This window comes from Oncorhynchus mykiss, chromosome 10 (genome assembly GCF_057628025.1).
Source record: "Oncorhynchus mykiss isolate SJ-2025 chromosome 10, ASM5762802v1, whole genome shotgun sequence".
In the NCBI taxonomy this organism is placed as follows: Eukaryota; Metazoa; Chordata; class Actinopteri; order Salmoniformes; family Salmonidae; genus Oncorhynchus; species Oncorhynchus mykiss.
Genome location: NC_143031.1, coordinates 32,626,562 through 32,636,210, shown reverse-complemented (window position 1 = coordinate 32,636,210; position 9,649 = coordinate 32,626,562).

Sequence of the window (9,649 nt, the reverse complement as noted above, 5' to 3'; positions counted from 1 at the left end):
TGTGTGTTGTGAGTGTACCCATGTGCGCCTGTGAATGACATCTTCAATGCCAGGCAGAATGGGCATGTCTCTATCTGCAGCCAGCTTTGTTCTTATCTGTGCCTCCTGCCTATCCCCCAGACCCCACAGAGCATGCTCAACTTGGCACCAGCCATGGGAACTGCCCTCGGGGGGGATCACATTCCAGGCAGGTGGGAGGGGGGTGGAGTGAAGAGGGGGGAACATGTCTGCTTTTCCAGGCTGTTGGCTCATTCCACAGATCACTTAAACTCCTAAACCTCACTCTCCTTAACCAACATGCCATTGTTGACGCTTGCAGGGCTGGTCCTCTTGAGGAGTCGTATCCCGAGTCTGAAGCCCTCCTGAGCTGAGCCCTGGTGAGCCTTGTAATTGCCCTGTTTTTACAGCTCATGTTTGCGGAGTCCCACAAATTTGATTGGTGAGTTTTGTGTAATCAGAGGCCTTGTTTTGTGTATCTCACCTGTTGCCAAGTGATCCTTAGTGGTGAGGAAGATCATGTGCTGCCATTACTCAATCTTCCCTCGATTATCATGTCATTCCTTCACTGTACCCTTTCTACATACTGTACACAGTAGCTTGTTATTCAAGTACACTCCCTCTACTTGCACTGTGCCCACCCTTATAGTGTTTGATGAAAAAGTAAGTAGAGAACATTTTAAATGTATTTGACTCTTTAAATCTCTCATGGGAATAACAAACACTGCTTTGACACATTTCTCCCTCTTAGTGATGCTCATCTCTACTTCATCTTTTGATTGTGTCAAGATGATTCATATTATGTTAATGTGCAGAAAATGTTCCTTCTGATCCTTGGGCCTCCAGCAGTCGTTGCATGCAGGCCTCTAGGTCCTCCTGGTCCAGGGAGTGATCCAGAGTGGAGGAAACTGACCCCTTCCTGAACCTTGCTGGGCTGGACAACATCCCCTGTGGCACCGGAACACTCAGCCCCAGCCTGCTGGCTGGGTTCAGCCTCCAGCTCAGTGGAATATCTTCCTAGCCTCTTCTAGGGAGGTGACTGCAGGCAGGGAAATGTCCCCTAACCCCTGCTGGGGCCGGTGACCTGGGTCAGAGGGCCCTGGGAGACTTTTGCAGCTCTGAGGCTATGGCTCTGAAGCTGTGACAGAGAGCTGCTGGAGTCTACCTGGAAGGGACCTGCTCCAGCCTGAGGCCAGTGGGGGCTTGTTGGGGCTCTGTGGAGAAAATAGGATACATCCTAGCATCTGTGGATCCTCCTGTGTAGGACCAGGGGACCCCAGCCTATTAGGCCATCCTATAGGACTCAGGCCTCCACTGTGCGGCATGCTGGTCTTGGTGTAGCTGGTGCTGAGGCAGCCAGTAAGTAGCACTGCGCATGTACTGCACAGACACCTGCTGGGCCTGGGGACCAGAATGAGATCGGTGGCCAGGTTGGCCCCTAGGTCCTCCCTGTCCCTGTCTGTGGGTAGTACACCTAGGGAGGACTGTGGAGCCAGATCCCCTTGGTCTGCTGAGGCCACATGTATGGAGCCTGCATCTGCATGATAGTGGTGTCCTGCATGGCTGAGGAGCTCATTTGTCTCATGTTAAATACTAGACCGTGACGAATATGGAATGCCAACAAAGGTTCTCCCTGAATTTGCAGCACATTTTTGTTACCAAGCAAGTTACTTTCACTTGAATTACTACCAATTAGGTTCAAGAGATAGCTAGGTCTCACCTGGAGGTCCATTATTCTGATAAGGGAAAAACAAATTAATTTGAAGGTGGCAGGTAGCCTAGTGGTTAGAGCGTTGGACTAGTAACCGAAAGGTTGCAAGACCGAATCCCCGAGCTGACAAGGTAAAAATCTGTCGTTCTGCCCCTGAACACCTGTTCCTAGGCAGTCATTGAAAATAAAAATGTGTTCTTTACTGACTTGTCTAGTTAAATAAAGGTTAAAACGTTTTTTTTTAAATGGAGCGAGTAGATTCACTATTTAGTTTTTTTGTGACTCAAATGATTTCTGAACATTCTGTCTGCTATTATTCCTGTGGAAACCAAGTTCTATTGATTCTTTTGATATTGTAGGACTAAATGTTTTTCATTATGAATCATAATTTCTAATAGTAGTCTGATCCATCCTAAGGTGAATAACTATACTGTATTTAATTGGAAACGACAGTTATTGTCTGCCCTCTCTGTGTAGTCATTTGGCTAGCCTGGCTTTTTCCTGTCAGGACTTCCTCCCTGGAAGACGCTAGTACAGGTTGTGCTCATCTGGATGCTACAACAGGGCCTTTTTGTGAGGAGTCATACCTCAATGGCAGGAGACCCATCCCCAAACACTTCACTGAGTCGAACGGCTGAAGTGATGCAAGCCCCGTATTTGTAATATCATTAGACATAACTCTGATGAAATCTGTGAACGTATTGTAATGTTTTCTGAATTGTGTAACTACCTTAATTCTGCTGGACCTTGGTGCCTTGGCATCAGATAATGGGGATCCATAATAAATACCAATACAAACTCTAGTCAGTTTGTTACACTGAAGATTGTTATTCATACTAACATTGCTGATATACAGTAGACTGAACTGCTTCTGAATTCAAATATACCAAATAAAGAGTGATTTCGGAAAGCAATCAATTTAAACAGCGTTAACATAACAGTAGCCTAACATCTTTACAAACTCACAAGCTGGCTTCTCAGAGCTAAAACGATCACATGATCACTGAAAGCTTTTTTAGCCTGACAGAACTGGTCTAACCAGATCTGAGCTGGTGTCTCTGGTTGTGAACAAGCAGCAACCTGTAGACTAGAGATCGCCTTGGGGTTACAATGTGGGTGCACTGAGGCAGTGATGATGAATTCCTGTAGATTTAATGGCTGAATATGTAGATGCTAGAAGCACCGTGTTGCACTCATGAAAAGTTACTAATTGACAGAGTTGAGAGGCAGAGAGAGAAGGGGGTTCATGTCCAGTGAATTGAAAAGATAAATGTGGTTATTTATTTCCTGCGGTGGATAAACAAACATGTTACTGTGTATCTTATTATTGATGTACATATTTTCAATCAGTTTAACATTATTTACAGACTAAAATAGTACAATATTTTGCTTCTGTAGTTGTATGCCCACATTTGATGTACAGAGCATTTGGAAAGTATTTAGACCCCTTGACTTTATTCACATTTTGTTACATTACAGCCTCATTCTAAAATGGATTAAATCGTTTTTTTTCTCCCTCATCAATCTACACACTACCCCATAATGACAATGACTTTTTTTTTAAACATTTTTGCATGTGTATTAAAAATAAAAAATGGAAATATCACATTTACATAAGTATTCAGACCCTTTACTCAGTACTTTGTTGAAACGTCTTTGACAGCTATTACAGCCTCGAGTCTTCTTGGGTGTGAGGCTACAAGCTTGGCACACCTCTATTTGGGGAGTTTCTCCCATTCCTCTCTGCAGATCCTCTCAAGCTCTTTCAGGTTGAATGGGGAGCGTCGCTGCACAGCTATTTTCAGGTCTCTACAGAGATGTTTGAGCTCTGGCTGGGCCACTCAAGGACATTCAGGGACTTGCAGTGTGTGTAGATTGCTGAGGATTATTGTTTATTTTATCCATTTTAGAATAAGGCTGTAAAGTAACACAATGTGGAAAAAGTCATGGGGGCAGAATACTTTCCAAAGGCACTGTATGTCTGCATAGGTCATTTGAGTTGTTAATCCTCTTCCAAACCAAGTGCTTCAACATAGTGAATGAGATCCATTTGGTGAGCTGGTTACATGACTTACCCCCTAATAGGCCTATTGAGAAGAAAATCAAAATGTCCAGTTTACCCCACGTTATTGAGGTCATAAGAGACTTTGTTCAGATTGTGTAGCTGTAGCACTTTCTCTGACCACGAGGGGGCACTGTTAACCTATCTTTAAAATGTGATGTCCATGTTTTTTAAAAGTATTTGATTTAACTAGGCAAGTCAGTTAAGAACAAATTCCTATTTTTAATGACGGCCCAGGAACAGTGGGTTAACTGCCTGTTCAGGGGCAGAACGACAGATTTGTACCTTGTCAGCTCAGGGATTTGAACTTGCAACCTTTCGGTTACTAGTCCAACACTAACACTCTAACCACTAGGCTACCCTGCCGCCACTTTGTCTTAATATATTAACCACTAGGCTACCTTGCCGCCATGTTTGTCTTAATATATTATTTATAGAGAGAACATTAGCATAATGGTACATTTGTTATGGTTGAAAACCTACCCGATTACACCCGTTCCCTGAATCTACAACTGTTTATGTTTTAGTCCCTATTATATAGGTAAAGGGGATAGCTACTGAACAAGCAATTCAACATCAATCTGATTTTATTAGATTTTAATGGGGAAAGTGCAGATCTATTTTGATCAAGCAGAATCATTCAGAAAAACGGCTCTTTATTCTGGTGCCAAATTGGAGGTGCTGTGTTATCATGATGCAGGCATAAGATGAAACACTCGAACAAGCTGGTGCATGTCACGTTTTAATGACCGTTGTCAACATGCCCTGAAATATATACAGTTGCAGGCTGCAGTGAATCAACATAGGTTGCATTGTTTTAGAGGAACAATATGTTGTAAACAGTTTTCTACTGGAAAAACACGTCTCTGTGGACCTGATGAACCATTAAGCCACATTCAATCATTGAACTGCAGTGGATCTCTGCATATGAAGGTCCATGTGTTTTGCCATTAGACTTGAGTCAATTAGTCAAATGAAAACGACTTAGGAATACATTCAGGTGACGCTCCTGTAGTAATTCCCATTATATACACCACCTCATGGGGGCTAATGACATTGATACCGCTGTGTGGTAATGTGGCCATAATAGCCCTGATGAGGTGTAGTAGGTCATAAATATTGTCATGGCTTCATGGTCAGGATGAACGGAGATCACCAGTGGCAGGGTATGGTAGGAGGCCTAACAGAGGCCAGGGTATAGTGGGAGGCCTAACAGGAGGCCAGGGTATAGTGGGAGGCCTAACAGAGGCCAGGGTATAGTGGGAGGCCTAACAGGAGGCCAGGGTATAGTGGGAGGCCTAACAGAGGAGGCCAGGGTATAGTGGGAGGTCTAACAGAGGAGGCCAGGGTATAGTGGGAGGCCTAACAGAGGAGGCCAGGGTATAGTGGGAGGCCTAACAGAGGAGGCCAGGGTATAGTGGGAGGCCTAACAGAGCAGGCCAGGGTATAGTGGGAGGCCTAACAGAGGAGGCCAGGGTATAGTGGGAGGCCTAACAGAGGAGGCCAGGGTATAGTGGCAGGCCTAACAGAGGAGGCCAGGGTATAGTGGGAGGCCTAACAGCGGAGGCCAGGGTATAGTGGGAGGCCTAAAGGAGAAGGCCAGGGTATAGAGGGAGGCCTAACAGAGGAGGCCAAGGTATAGTGGGAGGCCTAACAGAGGAGGCCAGGGTATAGAGGGAGGCCTAACAGAGGAGGCCAGGGTATAGAGGGAGGCCTAACAGAGGAGGCCAGGGTATAGTGGGAGGCCTAACAGAGGAGGCCAGAGTATAGAGGGAGGCCTAACAGAGGAGGCCAAGGTGTAGTGGGAGGCCTAACAGAGGAGGCCAAGGTGTAGTGGGAGGCCTAACAGAGGAGGCCAAGGTGTAGTGGGAGGCCTAACAGAGGAGGCCAGAGATATAATCACTGCTTGTCAAGGAGATCAGAAATTCACAGCACCACTCCATAATGGAACACAAGGCCCTCTTTTATATACTACTTATGTTATGCAGCTCTTTGTCTTCCAGTATTTCCCAGCAGTGCTGGGGGCTGATACAAGTGTAATTGCATGTCATTGTAGGGTCGTAAATGGAGATGTTTTCCCAGTGGGAGTGGGAGAAACATGCATTATGGATTGTAAATCCACACCAACCCAGACTGTCCTTTCTAAAATTATTAAGTTCTCTCAACAGAGGAAGCTACCTTGCTGGAATCCCAAATGCATTTCAATGAACTCAAAAGGGCATAGATCACCTGGGTAGGATGATATTCCTCCTGTTTATAATGTTTGAACAAATGAGGTCCATATTGCTCTAAATTATTCATAGAGCCGTTCACAAAGGTTCAATTTGGGAGACGTGAACACAGCACTAATTTGGCTCCACCTAATGTTCTCACTATTGCCCCCTATCTTTGAAAAACACAAATATAAAAATGTTCCGAAATTGACTAACTTACCCAAATTGATCCACATGGACCAAAGCGAGTTTGGTTAAAAGCATTTATCCTCTGATAACCTCCGTTGACAATTACAAACACTGCCTGACCAAAAGTATGCGGACACCTGCTCGTTGAACGTCTCATTCCAAATCATGGGAATTAATATGGAGTTGGTCCACCTTTGCTGCTATAACAGCCTCCACTCTTCTGGGAAGGCCTTCCACTAGTTGGAACATTGCTGCGGGGACTTGCTTCAATTCAGCCACAAGACCATGTTGGGTGATTAGGCCTGGCTCGAAGTCGGCGTTCCAATTCATCCCAAAGATTTCCGATGGGGTTGAGGTCAGGACTCTGTGTAGGCCAGTCAAGTTCTTCCACACTGATCTCGACAACCCATTTCTGGACAGATCTTGCTTTGTGCACGGGGGCAATGTCATGCTGACCATTATTCCTCCTCCACTGAACTTTATAGTTGGCACTATGCATTGTGGCAGTTAGCTTTCTCTTGGCATCCCCCAAACCCAGATTTGTTCGTCGGACTGCCAGATGGTGAAGCATGATTCATCGCTCAAGAGAATGTGTTTCCACTGCTCCAGAGTCCACTGGAAGTGAGCTTTACACCACTCCAGCTGATGCTTGGCATTACTCATGGTGATCTTAGGCTTGTGTTCGGCTGCTCGGCCATGGATAAGAAGAGCAGTTCTTGTGCTGATGTTGCTTCTAAAGGCAATTTGGAACTCAGCAGTGAATGTTGCATCCGAGGACAGTACATTTTTATGCACTATGTGCTTCAGCACTGGGTGGTCCTGTTGTGAGCTTGTGTAGCCTATGCTGAGCCGTTGTTGCTCCTAGACGTTTCCACTTCACAATAAAGCACTTACAGTTGACCGGGGCAGCTCTAGCAGGGCAGAAATTGACTTATTGGAAAAGTGGTATCCTGTGACGGTGCCACGTTGAAAGTCACTGAGCTCTTCAGTAAGGCCATTCTACTGCCAATGTTTGTGTATGGAGATTGCATGGCTGTGTGCTCGATTTTATACACCTGTCAGCAATTGGTGTGGATGAAATAGCCGAATCCACTAATTTGAAGGGGTGTCCACATACTTTTGTATATATTGTGTATCTTAGACACTTCACCAGAAACAACAGCTCCTTGGGCTGTATTATCTCTCGATGCAGAAAACGCTTTTGATAGACTACAATGGTCATATCTCTAGTCTGCTCTTGGAACATATGGGAATTGGCTTCAATTTCATTCATATGATTAAAATACTGTATGTCAATCCCTCAGCCATACTTGTAACAGGCAATATCAGCTCTGCTCCATTCAGAATCACTAGATGCAGCAGACAAGGAGATCCAGTCTGGCCTCTGCTATTCTTATTATCCATGGAACATCTGGCCCAGACATTGAAAGAAATAACACCAATTTCTCTCAAATCTACTGATAATTTCATATCATTATATGCAGATGATATTTTATGAAATCTAGACAATGTATCGCAATCGCTCCCAAACGCATTGAAGATCATCAATAAATTCAGCTTCATCTCAAATTAGAAGATGTATCTAACCAAATCAGCCCTACTGCCTCTCTCTCTCAAGGCCCCGATGGAGGACTCCATCTCTACTTATGGAATCCCAATCGTTTCCCATTTTAAATATTTGGGAGTGGATATATTTCCTTCTCTAGATAAAACAATTGCCAGAACCTTTAACAGAACGCTGAAATCAATTTAATCCGACCTCAGTTGATGGAATAATATCCCAGTTGCTTTAACCGGCAGAATATCTATTGTCAAAATGAATATATTGCCACGGCGTTCAGTGCTTCCCATGGCTCCCCCTTCTGGCTATTGGGATAAAATTCATTGTGCGTTTCAACAATTATATGGCAAAGTAAATTATTCTGGATAAAGGTGTAGGAGGACTATCTGTACCAAACTTTAAATTGTATTTCCAGGCTCTAGCATTTCGTCCCATCCTAAATTGGTTTAGACATGATTATTTTGCCCCCTGGCTGAGTATAGAGAAAAATAAGGTGTCTCCTATTGCCCTGGAAGAGGTGGTCTTCACTGATATATGCCTTAAACAATGTAGTAAGTTACGCTTTAGTCCTATTATTGCTCACACAATTTTCTCACACAATTTATATTTATAAACAATGTAACTGGGAATCAAAATGGCCCATACTCCAATATTTCACAATAATGCCTCTGGAGGATGGCCCTTTTCACCCCCCAATGGTCCACATGTTGAATCCGTACCCTTACTGATATCATGGACAGTAAGTGTTTGAAAGATACCTACACATTACCAGGAAACTTTTTTCTATATACAATTTAGGTCAGCTATGGAGTACTTTGGGAAACCCTACTACCAAACATCCAATGATGGGATTTATAAATAAATTATCTGGTCGTCCGAAAGGACTGATCTCTATAATATATTAACTTTTGGAAAGGTTATATTCTGAGCCAGCCATTAAAATAAGTATGGTCTACAGATCTAATTGAATCTGAACCACGCTTTAACTGCAACATAATATCGAAAATATGGCCTTGTCATCCCGTAATCCAAACCATCAATTTATCAATTCACAGAGTGTAATTAACACCAATGAAACATTTTACAATGAAATTGGCCCCAACTCCCAAGTGTTCACTGTGTTCCCTAAATCAAGTAGGCACCTTCCTTTTATATGATGTGGGAGTGCCCTGCAGTTAAATGCTTCTTGGGCAAAGTTACAAAGTTATGTGTTCTGACGTTCTGTTGTGTGGTTATCAGGGGACGTTTACCAGTTACTCAGGGATTTCTCTGCATGCAGCATGCCAATCACCCTGCTCTCTGCCAATCAATGGAATGCCTGAAATGCTTCCGTGTCAGGCGTTGTTGGTGTCCAGCGGGATAGCTGTTATTGTTATCAGATTGATTTGGCGTAGGTTACGGCCAGACAGTAGCCTGTGTGAACCGTTCAATTTGAGAACTTCAGAACTGTTGTGTACATTCTCTCATTTATGATCTATTGAGGTAATTAAAAATATTTTATACAAGGTGTGTCAATGTTAAATTGTTTACCACGATGACGTAATCCTGTGGTTGAAATTCATCCCTCAAAACAACAGCATACTGTAATTGATGCATTTTTGCAAATGAAATGTATTTTCCATGTAGATTCCAGGTCAAATTACGTTGAAACAACGTTGATTCAACCAGTTTGTGCCCAGTGGGAACTGACCACAGGAGTTAACATAACGGCACAAACTTTCTGGGACCAATAGTGCTTAGCGATTAACAGATCATTATAAAACAAATTGGTAACTAATTGACGACAGACATCGGTTAAATTATTCAGATTTTTCCCTGAGTTTAATGTGCAGTTTTTCTAGAGATAAATCTGATCACGTCCGAACTGTGCATATAGTAGTGGGTTCTAGTTTCCAACAGGCCAATGTTCTACATAC